At 42.5% G+C, this 9,941-nt stretch overlaps 1 protein-coding gene across 1 annotated transcript in view; it reads left to right on the top strand.

The window, feature by feature from the left end:
* Window positions 1–979: 979 nt before the first annotated feature.
* Window positions 980–9,941, top strand: part of kcnj5 (potassium inwardly rectifying channel subfamily J member 5) — a 228,198-nt gene continuing 219,236 nt past the window's right edge. Inside the window, exon 1 of the mRNA XM_034168001.1 lies at window positions 980–1,179. The gene's annotated coding sequence lies outside the window, so the exon portion shown is untranslated. The remainder of the gene's footprint in view (window positions 1,180–9,941) is intronic.

Genomic DNA, 9,941 nt, shown 5'->3' with positions numbered 1-9,941 from the left:
GCAGCGTGGGTTCGATCCCCACCGTCGTCCCGGCCATGAAGGTCCTGCTGCTTCAATTCATTATCATTGTTTTTTTTAACTGCCAAAGCTGCTTCATGTCAGTATGTATATTCATTATTTTATAACATTATCCAGTTTATATAGTGAACAGACTGAACATGTTGGTCAGTGACATCCAATCCAGTGGGACTTGGAGACTCTAATCCACTGTACACTATGAAATCCAGGGATAAGCACCAGCATCATAGACTGCATTTATATGTGCTTTTTTATGCTCAAACTGCTTTACAGTGATGCCTTATATTCACCCACACACCAATGTGTGGGGGTAACTTGGGGATTAAGGACCTTATCCAACAGCCTTGAGTGATTTTCCAGTCTGACAGGGATTTAAACCAAGGACCCTCTGATCACAAACCCACTGTTTTAACCACTTGATCATGACTTCATGCAGGCCACAAGACCTATATGGGACTTACTTTTTTACCTCTGATTGTTTGGCAGATACACTTTACTCACATTGTACTTTATGTCTTTTTTAACCCTCAAGGGTATTTTTTTCAAATACACTTTTACAGCAATTGATTACAAAAGACTTCTCTTTGCCATCGCTCACTTGCTGTCTCTGTGAACCGTTCCTCCACCGAGCATACATATCCTTCATCCTTGCTGTCCCACTGTACCTGGCTTTTTTTAAAGATCATTTCTCTCTGCATTGGCTACCGGGAGACCCAAACCATATGGCAGTTGTACATGCACACTCATATCATCTGCAAATAGGTGCACGTATACTTTACCTGAGAGACATAAGGTTCAAGAAGACACAAGAGCAGGGAAGCATTCAAGGTACAACACACTCCTGCTTACATCCTTTCCATCACTCCTCTCACTCTGACTTTTCCTCCCCCTCCTCTCTCCTCTCTCATCTATCGCTCTCACTCTCTCTCTCTCTCACTCTCTCGCTCTCTCTCACATGCAGACCCCCTATCACACAGGAGTAGAAAGAGAATGTTGAGAGCAGAAGGAGGACAGTGGCACAAGGGCTGATTTTTTTTTTCCATTTTCTTTTTCTTTTTCTTTTTTTGTTAAGCCAGGAAAGCAGTGCGCAGTCCTGGGGAGATCAGCAACCGTGAAATGCCTCGAAGGGAGCCTGCCAGCTACTCCTGCAGAATCCTGAAGGTAAGCCTCCTGCGCCACTGATGGGTAAAGAAGACAAAAAGACAGTGAGAGCAGTAGAGAGGAGAGAGAGAGAGAGAGAGAGAGAGAGAGAGAGGTGAAGCAGTGGAAGGAGAGGTTTTAAAGCCGCTGATGCATACTATTGTGATCTCCACAGTCAAGCTGCCTTGTCTGTGGAAGGCATTGTACGCTGCAAGTGCATTTAACTCTGAATCGCAAACACCAACAGGCGTAGCTAAACCTAAAATGTGCATTACACTGATGAAGATACAAAACTAACCAAAACACACAGCACCAGAAAGTGTGAAAGGAGCAAAGGATGACAGAGATGGGATTAGCCAGAGTGCAGGAAAACACAAGTGGTGGTGGTGCTACATGCTCCATCATCACGCTCTTGTCCCTTCATTACATTTTCAAATCTCTTGTGCCACTGTGGCGATAGATCATCACTGTGCAATTCCTTGTCCTCATTGTGGGGGGAAGGGAAATCAAAAATTTTCTGACGCAAGCAGAGCCTGTCAACAGCACTGCTGTTGGCGCCTGCCTGTGCACTGTAATACAGTTCTCTCGGCTCAATGCAAGAGTTTTTACAAGTACAGCAGCAGGAGCAAAACACAGGATGAATCTGGGTCTGCTCAGAGTGGTGCACGTGTGGGTGTAATTGTGACCAGGAGAGCATCATTTGTACCATAAACATGTAGTGCAGCTTGTTTCCGCTCTTGCAGATTGCAAAAATTAAATAAATAATGGCACGAGATAAAGTGATATGGATGGGGGTGTAATAGCTGTTTACCTGTTGGCCTTTCATGAATTTTGCAAGCTATACCAGAAGCAATCAAAGCGAATACTTTCTATTGATTACCACTCACTGGGATAAGTATTACGGCATCTTCATTTAAGGTCCGATGTATTCCATTGTTGTGTGCTGCTTCATAGTGGTCTCAGCTGAAAGATGCACATCTTGAAGGTTGTTGAAAACTTTGATGGCTGAGTGAGATGAGTAGCCACATTATCTGAGTGCAGCAACCACCACTTTTTAGCTTAGGTATCTTAGGGTTCATTGTATCAAATTTCATTTATTTATTTATTTTTGTCTTTGTTTGTTTGTTATTTTACACCCAGCACATTTGTGCAAAAAGCACATCTCAGAGGGTGATTTCGTAACTATGGTTTTGTAACAATCGCTGAGTATTTGGCACAGTTTGGGCTAACTGTGCTTTAATTTGTCACAACTCTGCTCACAGCTGGTTGAACCACCATTAGTTTCCTAAGGAGAGCAGGGAAACGTGTAAGCTGCTGGAGGGTTTTGAGATATGGCCTTTTGAACTACAGCTTGGGACTGAGGAGTCTCCGTAATTATTATCCATGGTTTGATGGACCGGAACAAGAAAATGAAAGAGGGTAAATGTCAGACATTAAACTCAGAAGCATAAGGACCCTTTGAAAAGAGAATCCACTGTGCATAATTAAGTGGAGCTGTTTATTTACTTCAGACTGTGATATCTCCAGAGAGGTCCATTCTTCAACCAGAGCTATGATCTTGAACACTGCGGCACCATATTCATGTCACAAGGTTAGTCAAGTGTAAAGATTTTGATATTCATTGTCTTTATTTGTTATAAAATAAATTGCAGAATTGTCTTAATCAATACATTGATAGACTCATGTCATGACCCTTATTTTTCACTATGCACAATGAAAGCACAATTTTTGGAGGCAAGGGTTTTTATCCTGTCTGGTACAACTCTGCATTAAAGGTCCTCAGGCAAGACTCATAATACTACTCAAGCCTGCAACAGTACAAACAGAGGTACAACCCCAATTCCAATGAAGTTGGGACATTGTGTAAAATGTAAATAAAAACACAATACAATGATTTGAAAATCCTCTTCAACCTATAGTCAATTGAATACACCACAAAGACAAGATATTTAATGTTCAACCTCATAAACTTTATTATTTTTGTGCAAATATTTGCTCATTTTGAAATGGATGCCTGCAACACATTTCAAAAAAGTTGGGACGGGGCAACAAAAGACTGGGAAAGTTGATGAATGCTCAGTCATTCACAAGCAAAGATGGGGCAAGAATCACCACGTTTATCAGTTTGAACATTAAATATCTTGTCTTTGTGGTGTATTCAATTGAATATAGGTTGAAGAGGATTTGCAAATCATTGTATTCTGTTTTTATTTACATTTTACACAACACAACCTGGGTATCCTACCACCAAATGGGAAACATGAGGGGGCAGCAAGTACATCAGCCTACCACAATGATATACCTCAAAAGAGAACAGCAGATTGTGACCAGCTCAGTCTATGAAAGTATTGGCAGTCATAATGAACCCAACTGGCATAACAGATTGGTTGTAGGAAATGAGAGTGCTAAGGCAATGAATGGATGTCTTTGGTACTTGGTCTCTTCAGAGATTTGTGAGGTCTGCTGGAATGACTTTCTGTCAAACAAGCAGTTACTCAGTGAGACTCATATGAGGAGTAAAATGTGCTTTGTGAGGCAACATCAGCTACAACATCTTGGTTATGTGTCACATTTCTCTGTGAATGATCAATCTCACATTGTTGAGGACCCCAGCCTTTGGAGAAGGCTGGGATCTGTCCTGTGGATCTGTCTGAGGTGTGCCTGTGAAGGCTGTCCTGTGGAGAGGACACCCATGTTTTACCTGACTGCAGTGGATAGATGGTAACTTCAAGACTTGGGGATGAATCTGTTTTCTGACTGAGTGGTTTCCATGCAGGACTTGTTGTGGCTTAGTGGTGTGGTTTTTGCGGCGACATGTGGCACCAGCACATGCTCCCAGAAATGACTTGAGGAATCCACCGACATGAAGACACAAAAAGTCTTTACAACAGACAGAAGATTAGATCTAAAGTCTAGATTCTTGACACAGTGCAGGAAGACTTATGGGGACTAAGATTTAGTGAATGTCTGAACAACAGTTATAGGTCAGTCGGCGTTTTCATTTAAGATAGAGGTGTACTACCAATTGGCACATTGTTATTGTGACAGCAAATTCATAAGTGAGAGGTTTTCTGGCCAAGAAACGGCTCTGCAAGCAGACTGTGTTAAAGGGAGCAGCCATTGCCTGCAATTATTACACTATATAAACATGTCTGTTTGTCAAAATGGAGTGTACTTCTTTGTGATGCCACCAAAGTAAGATGTAACTTTAGACCATGGTTTTGCTGAAATTTGGTGCAATCATGTTTTGCTCCTTCACCACAGAATTCAGCCTGAATTGCATCTGACCACACCTCATTGTAAGACCAAGACCTCCATGGGTGCACACATGAATGCAAGTCAACTTGAGATTGAAAGAATTTCATCTATGGGAGCAAAAATGACAGCTGCATTGGGTAGAAACTAGCAAAGAGACTTTCTAGTGCACTGTCCACTGCTTTGTAAAAAAGAGGGCCCTGAGTGTTGCAGTGTCCTTGGTAAAGAAACTGAACTACAAATTGTTCAACCTCGGAGACCATGCTCTCATGGGCCAACCAAATGGAGAAGTGGGAAAAGATCAGCTGCATAGAAGGAAGAAGAAATTACTTGAATACATACAGTGAATTTTATATTCCTATCTTCCATTTCTAAATGGATACCTGATAATGGTGCAGACATAAAAGCTTCCTGTATGTGGATGTGCCTGTATAGATATGGTGATGAACAAACAGATGACTAAGCTGATTGAAAACCATTATAACAAAAAGCAAAGCTTCTTTGTGCTGCACGCTGGCTGATGGTACACCTCAGTTCAACAAAATGCATGGAATAATTTATGTGCAACAGGGTATGTCCATGATAAGAAACACATGCATAAAGAGGTCAATGTTGCAACAGCCAGCAGGGCTCAGTTGAAAGATGCATATCATACACTCAACAAAAATATAAATGCAACACTTTTGGTTTTGCTCCCATTTTGTATGAGATGAACTCAAAGATCTAAAACTTTTTCCACATACACAATGGGCCTCATGTATCAAAGTTGCACACTTGTGGCGTAAATTTACGGTGTAAATTTGAAATACACCAAAGTTGCCATGACATGTATCAAGCAGTGCCCACCTGCCCATTTCCGGCGTACGCATGACGTGACCTTGATAAATGCGGCGGGTGAAAACAATCGTAATTATAATAAACACGCCCATAAATATTCTGACTCCGCTTCAGACACACCCTCATTTTATGACATGGAAGCCAGGAAGACGGCAAAGAAAAAGAACTTCACCAATCACGATGCATGCCAATAGAGCGTCAAAAGCGGCCGTCGTATCAATTGTTTTGTAGTATAATCAAAAAAGTGTTACAGTGGTCCCTCGTTTATCACGGGAGTTACGTTCTAAAAAATAGCCTGTAACACGCGAAACTGCGACGTAGTCAGCGTTATTTTTTACAATTATTATAGACGTTTCAAAGCTGTACGAGGGCTGTCAATAAAGTAACGGTCCTTTCAAAATTTTTCTAAACCTGTGAGACACATCGAAGTGGACACGGTTCGAAAATTAAGCTGGTTTTCAGTGAAAATTTTAACGGCTGATGAGAGATTTGAGGTGATACTGTCGCTTTAAGGACTTTTCACGGTGCGAGACGTCGCGCAGCGCTCTCAGGCGGCGTCATCAGCCTGTTCAAGCTGAAAACCTCCACATTTCAGGCTCTATTGATCCAGGACGTCGTGAGAGAACAGAGAAGTTTCAGAAGAAGTCGGTTTCAGCATTTTATCCGGATATTCCACTGTTAAAGGAGATTTTTTTAATGAAAGACGTGCGGACGGGTCCGCACGTCGGAACGTAGCCGCCGCGATGCTCCGCCACAGGAAAAACACCTCTGTTGAAAGCCTTAAGGACAAGTTGGAACATGTCCTGCCTGTTAAACAATTTTCTCATATACTCACTCCACTGAAAGCCATCAAAAGCCGCCTGGATTTTACAAATGGTTATCAACACGGAGGTGTTTTTCCTGTGCCGCTGCACCGCACCGGCTGCGTCCCGACGCGCGGATCCGTCCGCACGTCTTTCATTAAAAAAATCTCCTTTAACAGTGGAATATCCGGATAAAATGCTGAAACCGACTTCTTCTGAAACTTCTCTGTTCTCTCACGACGTCCTGGATCAATAGAGCCTGAAATGTGGAGGTTTTCAGCTTGAACAGGCTGATGACGCTGCCTGAGAGCGCTGAGCGACGTCTCGCACCGTGAAAAGTCCTTAAAGCGACAGAATCACCTCAAAATCTCTCATCAGCCGTTAAAATTTTCACTGAAAACCAGCTTAATTTTTCGAACCGTGTCCACTTCGATGTGTCTCACAGGTTTAGAAAAAATTTTGATCAAACAACACGCCAGTCTCTCAGCAACTTCTCAGACAAAGGAATTCCGACGAGGGGCTGGACGACTCCTCCCACAAGGAGTGCTCACAGGCGAATGACGTCACCGACAGGCGTGGAAAAACTCACGCATGCGCACGAGGGTTCAAGCATGTCTGACGTAAAAACATATGAATGAAATCCATATAGTTTTTGAAAAAAATAAAAAGGACCGTTACTTTATTGACAGCCCTCGTAAAACCACTTTATACACTTTCTCAATCAGGCATGAACATTTTCTCGCTTTTCTCTCGTGTGTAAACACTCTCAAAGTTCAAACCTTATTAGAAAAATAAGACCAAACTGTTTTCAGGCCCAAACATTTGTTTGAGAAATAAAAATAGAATGTTTTCCTATAAATAATTATGATGGCTTTTAGAACTAACAAATTTAATTTTAACGATCAACGTACGAGGTTGGACACATAAGAAATTATTAATAGTGACTGACCAGTATTTCACAGATCGCGCCTCTGAGTCCTGACGCCGCGCCTTTTTCCACACACACACCTCGCTGCAGGTGTCTGTTTCCGAGTGACAAACACAGTTATGAGTAGTTGTTGGAGCTCTTTTTTCTTGTGGGTGAGAAGATTCTTATAAACAGACACGCAGAACACAGAACGCTGTAAAAAAAAGGCATGCAAAATTGGACTAAAGAAATTCGCGAAACGACGAGGCCACGAAAGGTGAACCGCGTTATAGCGAGGGACCACTGTATTCTCTTTTCACATGTCAATAATTCTTGATATTTGCTCACTCAATTAATAAGACAGGCCTAATTTTTCGGATTTCTTTATTCTTAAAATGTATTTCTTTATTTATTTTATTGTGACAAACGAATGGAGACGACACAACCTGGTTGCAACACGGGCGAAGGGAATGACAACACTACAGTTGTAATTATCAATTTCATTGTCTAAAACGATCACACCACATAAAGTTAAGCTCAGCGCTGCTCTGGCTCCAGGCTCTGGAGAAAAAGGTGAGCAGCGCTTTCTTTGCGGTCAGCGCTGTGGCCACGGATCATGCTCGAGACCAACAATCCTGCAAAAGCAGGATTTGTATTAATTATTATGTAGTATAATCAGGAAAGTGTTATTTATGTAACATATGCAATGATTTGTATAATGGCACTGTTTATCATGTTGATCATTTACATTTTTATGTGGATTACAGCGCTGGTTCATTTTAGTGTATAATTTACACCACCTCTCAACCTGGTGTATATTTTCAGCACAGCGTACGCCAACGACCACATTGTTAAATGCCAAGTAGCGCAGCCATTTTGGCGTACACCCCATATACGCTCAAATATCGCCGTACGCACGTTGATACATGAGGCCCATTATCACCATTTCCCTCAAATATTGTTTACAAACCAGTCTAAATCTGTGATAGTGAGCACTTCTCCTTTGCTGAGATAATCCATCCCACCTCACAGGTGTGCCATACCAAGATGCTGATTAGACACCATGATTATTGCACAGGTGTGCCTTAGACTGTCCACAATAAAAGGCCACTCTGAATGGTGCAGTTTTATCACACAGCACAATGCCACAGATGTCGCAAGATTTGAGGGAGCGTGCAATTGGCATGCTGACAGTAGGAGTGTCAACCAGAGCTGTTGCTCGTGTATTGAATGTTCATTTCTCTACCATAAGCCATCTCCAAAGGCGTTTCAGAGAATTTGGCAGTACATCCAACCAGCCTCACAACCGCAGACCACGTGTAACCACACCAGCCCAGGACCTCCACATCCAGCATGTTCACCTCCAAGATCGTCTGAGACCAGCCACTCGGACAGCTGCTGGACCAATCAGTTTGCATAACCAAAGAATTTCTGCACAAACTGTCAGAAACCGTCTCAGGGAAGCTCATCTGCATGCTCGTCGTTCTTATCGGGGTCTCGACCTGACTCCAGTTCGTCGTCGTAACCGACTTGAGTGGGCAAATGCTCACATTCGCTGGCGTTTGGCACATTGGAGAGGTGTTCTCTTCACGGATGAATCCCGGTTCACACTGTTCAGGGCAGATGGCAGACAGCGTGTGTGGCGTCATGTGGGTGAGCGGTTTTCTGATGTCAGTGTTGTGGATCGAGTGGCCCATGGTGGCGGTGGGGTTATGGTATGGGCAGGCGTCTGTTATGGACGACGAACACAGGTGCATTTTATTGATGGTATTTTGAATGCACAGAGATACTGTGACGAGATCCTAAGGCCCATTGTTGTGCCATACATCCAAGAACATCACCTCATGTTGCAGCAGGATAATGCACGGCCCCATGTTGCAAGGATCTGTACATAATTCTTGGAAGCTGAAAATGTCCCAGTTCTTGCATGGCAGGCATACTCACCGGACATGTCACCCATTGAGCATGTTTGGGATGCTCTGGACCGGCGTATACGACAGCGTGTACCAGTTCCTGCCAATATCCAGCAACTTCACACAGCCATTGAAGAGGAGTGGACCAAAATTCCACAGGCCACAATTGACAACCTGATCAACTCTATGTGAAGGAGATGTGTTGCACTGCATGATGCAAATGGTGGTCACACCAGATACTGACTGGTATCCCCCCCCCCCAATAAAACAAAACTGCACCTTTCAGAGTGGCCTTTTATTGTGGGCAGTCTAAGGCACACCTGTGCACTAATCATGGTGTCTAATCAGCATCTTGATATGGCACACCTGTGAGGTGGGATGGATTATCTCAGCAAAGGAGAAGTGCTCACTATCACAGATTTAGACTGGTTTGTGAACAATATTTGAGGGAAATGGTGATATTGTGTATGTGGAAAAAGTTTTAGATCTTTGAGTTCATCTCATACAAAATGGGAGCAAAACCAAAAGTGTTGCGTTTATATTTTTGTTGAGTGTACATTAACATTGTAGCTGCTATTGTAAAATCAACACAGGGGATTTATTTTAAATTGGTAAGACATTGAGCAGAATTACTTTATGTAACTGGAACTCTCATTGCAAACAGGTTTCAAAGAGCAGAGTTATGGCTTTGCACGTGTTTGTGGGAAGAAAATAGAACCTTATAAATACAGACACTTTTATAGTTTATTTAACTGCAGACTTTGATAAAATACATTTTATGTGTTTGAAATATTACAAGGATTATGTATAATGTTTGCATGGAATATCATCTGTATCACACAGCCAGACTACCTGTCATAGCAGAGCTCAACCAAAATGTTGCTGGCTGTTTAGCTTTTTTTCTCATTGACACACTTGCCAATTACAGCCAGCCAAGTGTCACTTTGAGTACACTACATGTCTGAAGCTGCCAGACATTAGTGCTGCTAGTTTGCAGTCAGGATTCATTTTATTTTGGGGGGAGTGGGGAGCATCGTCTATTCACCTTCAGCAATTGTGATGACCAAA

The sequence above is a fragment of the Thalassophryne amazonica genome, chromosome 4 (assembly GCF_902500255.1).
Source record: "Thalassophryne amazonica chromosome 4, fThaAma1.1, whole genome shotgun sequence".
In the NCBI taxonomy this organism is placed as follows: domain Eukaryota; kingdom Metazoa; phylum Chordata; class Actinopteri; order Batrachoidiformes; family Batrachoididae; genus Thalassophryne; species Thalassophryne amazonica.
This window is presented reverse-complemented; position numbering and strand designations above follow the sequence as displayed.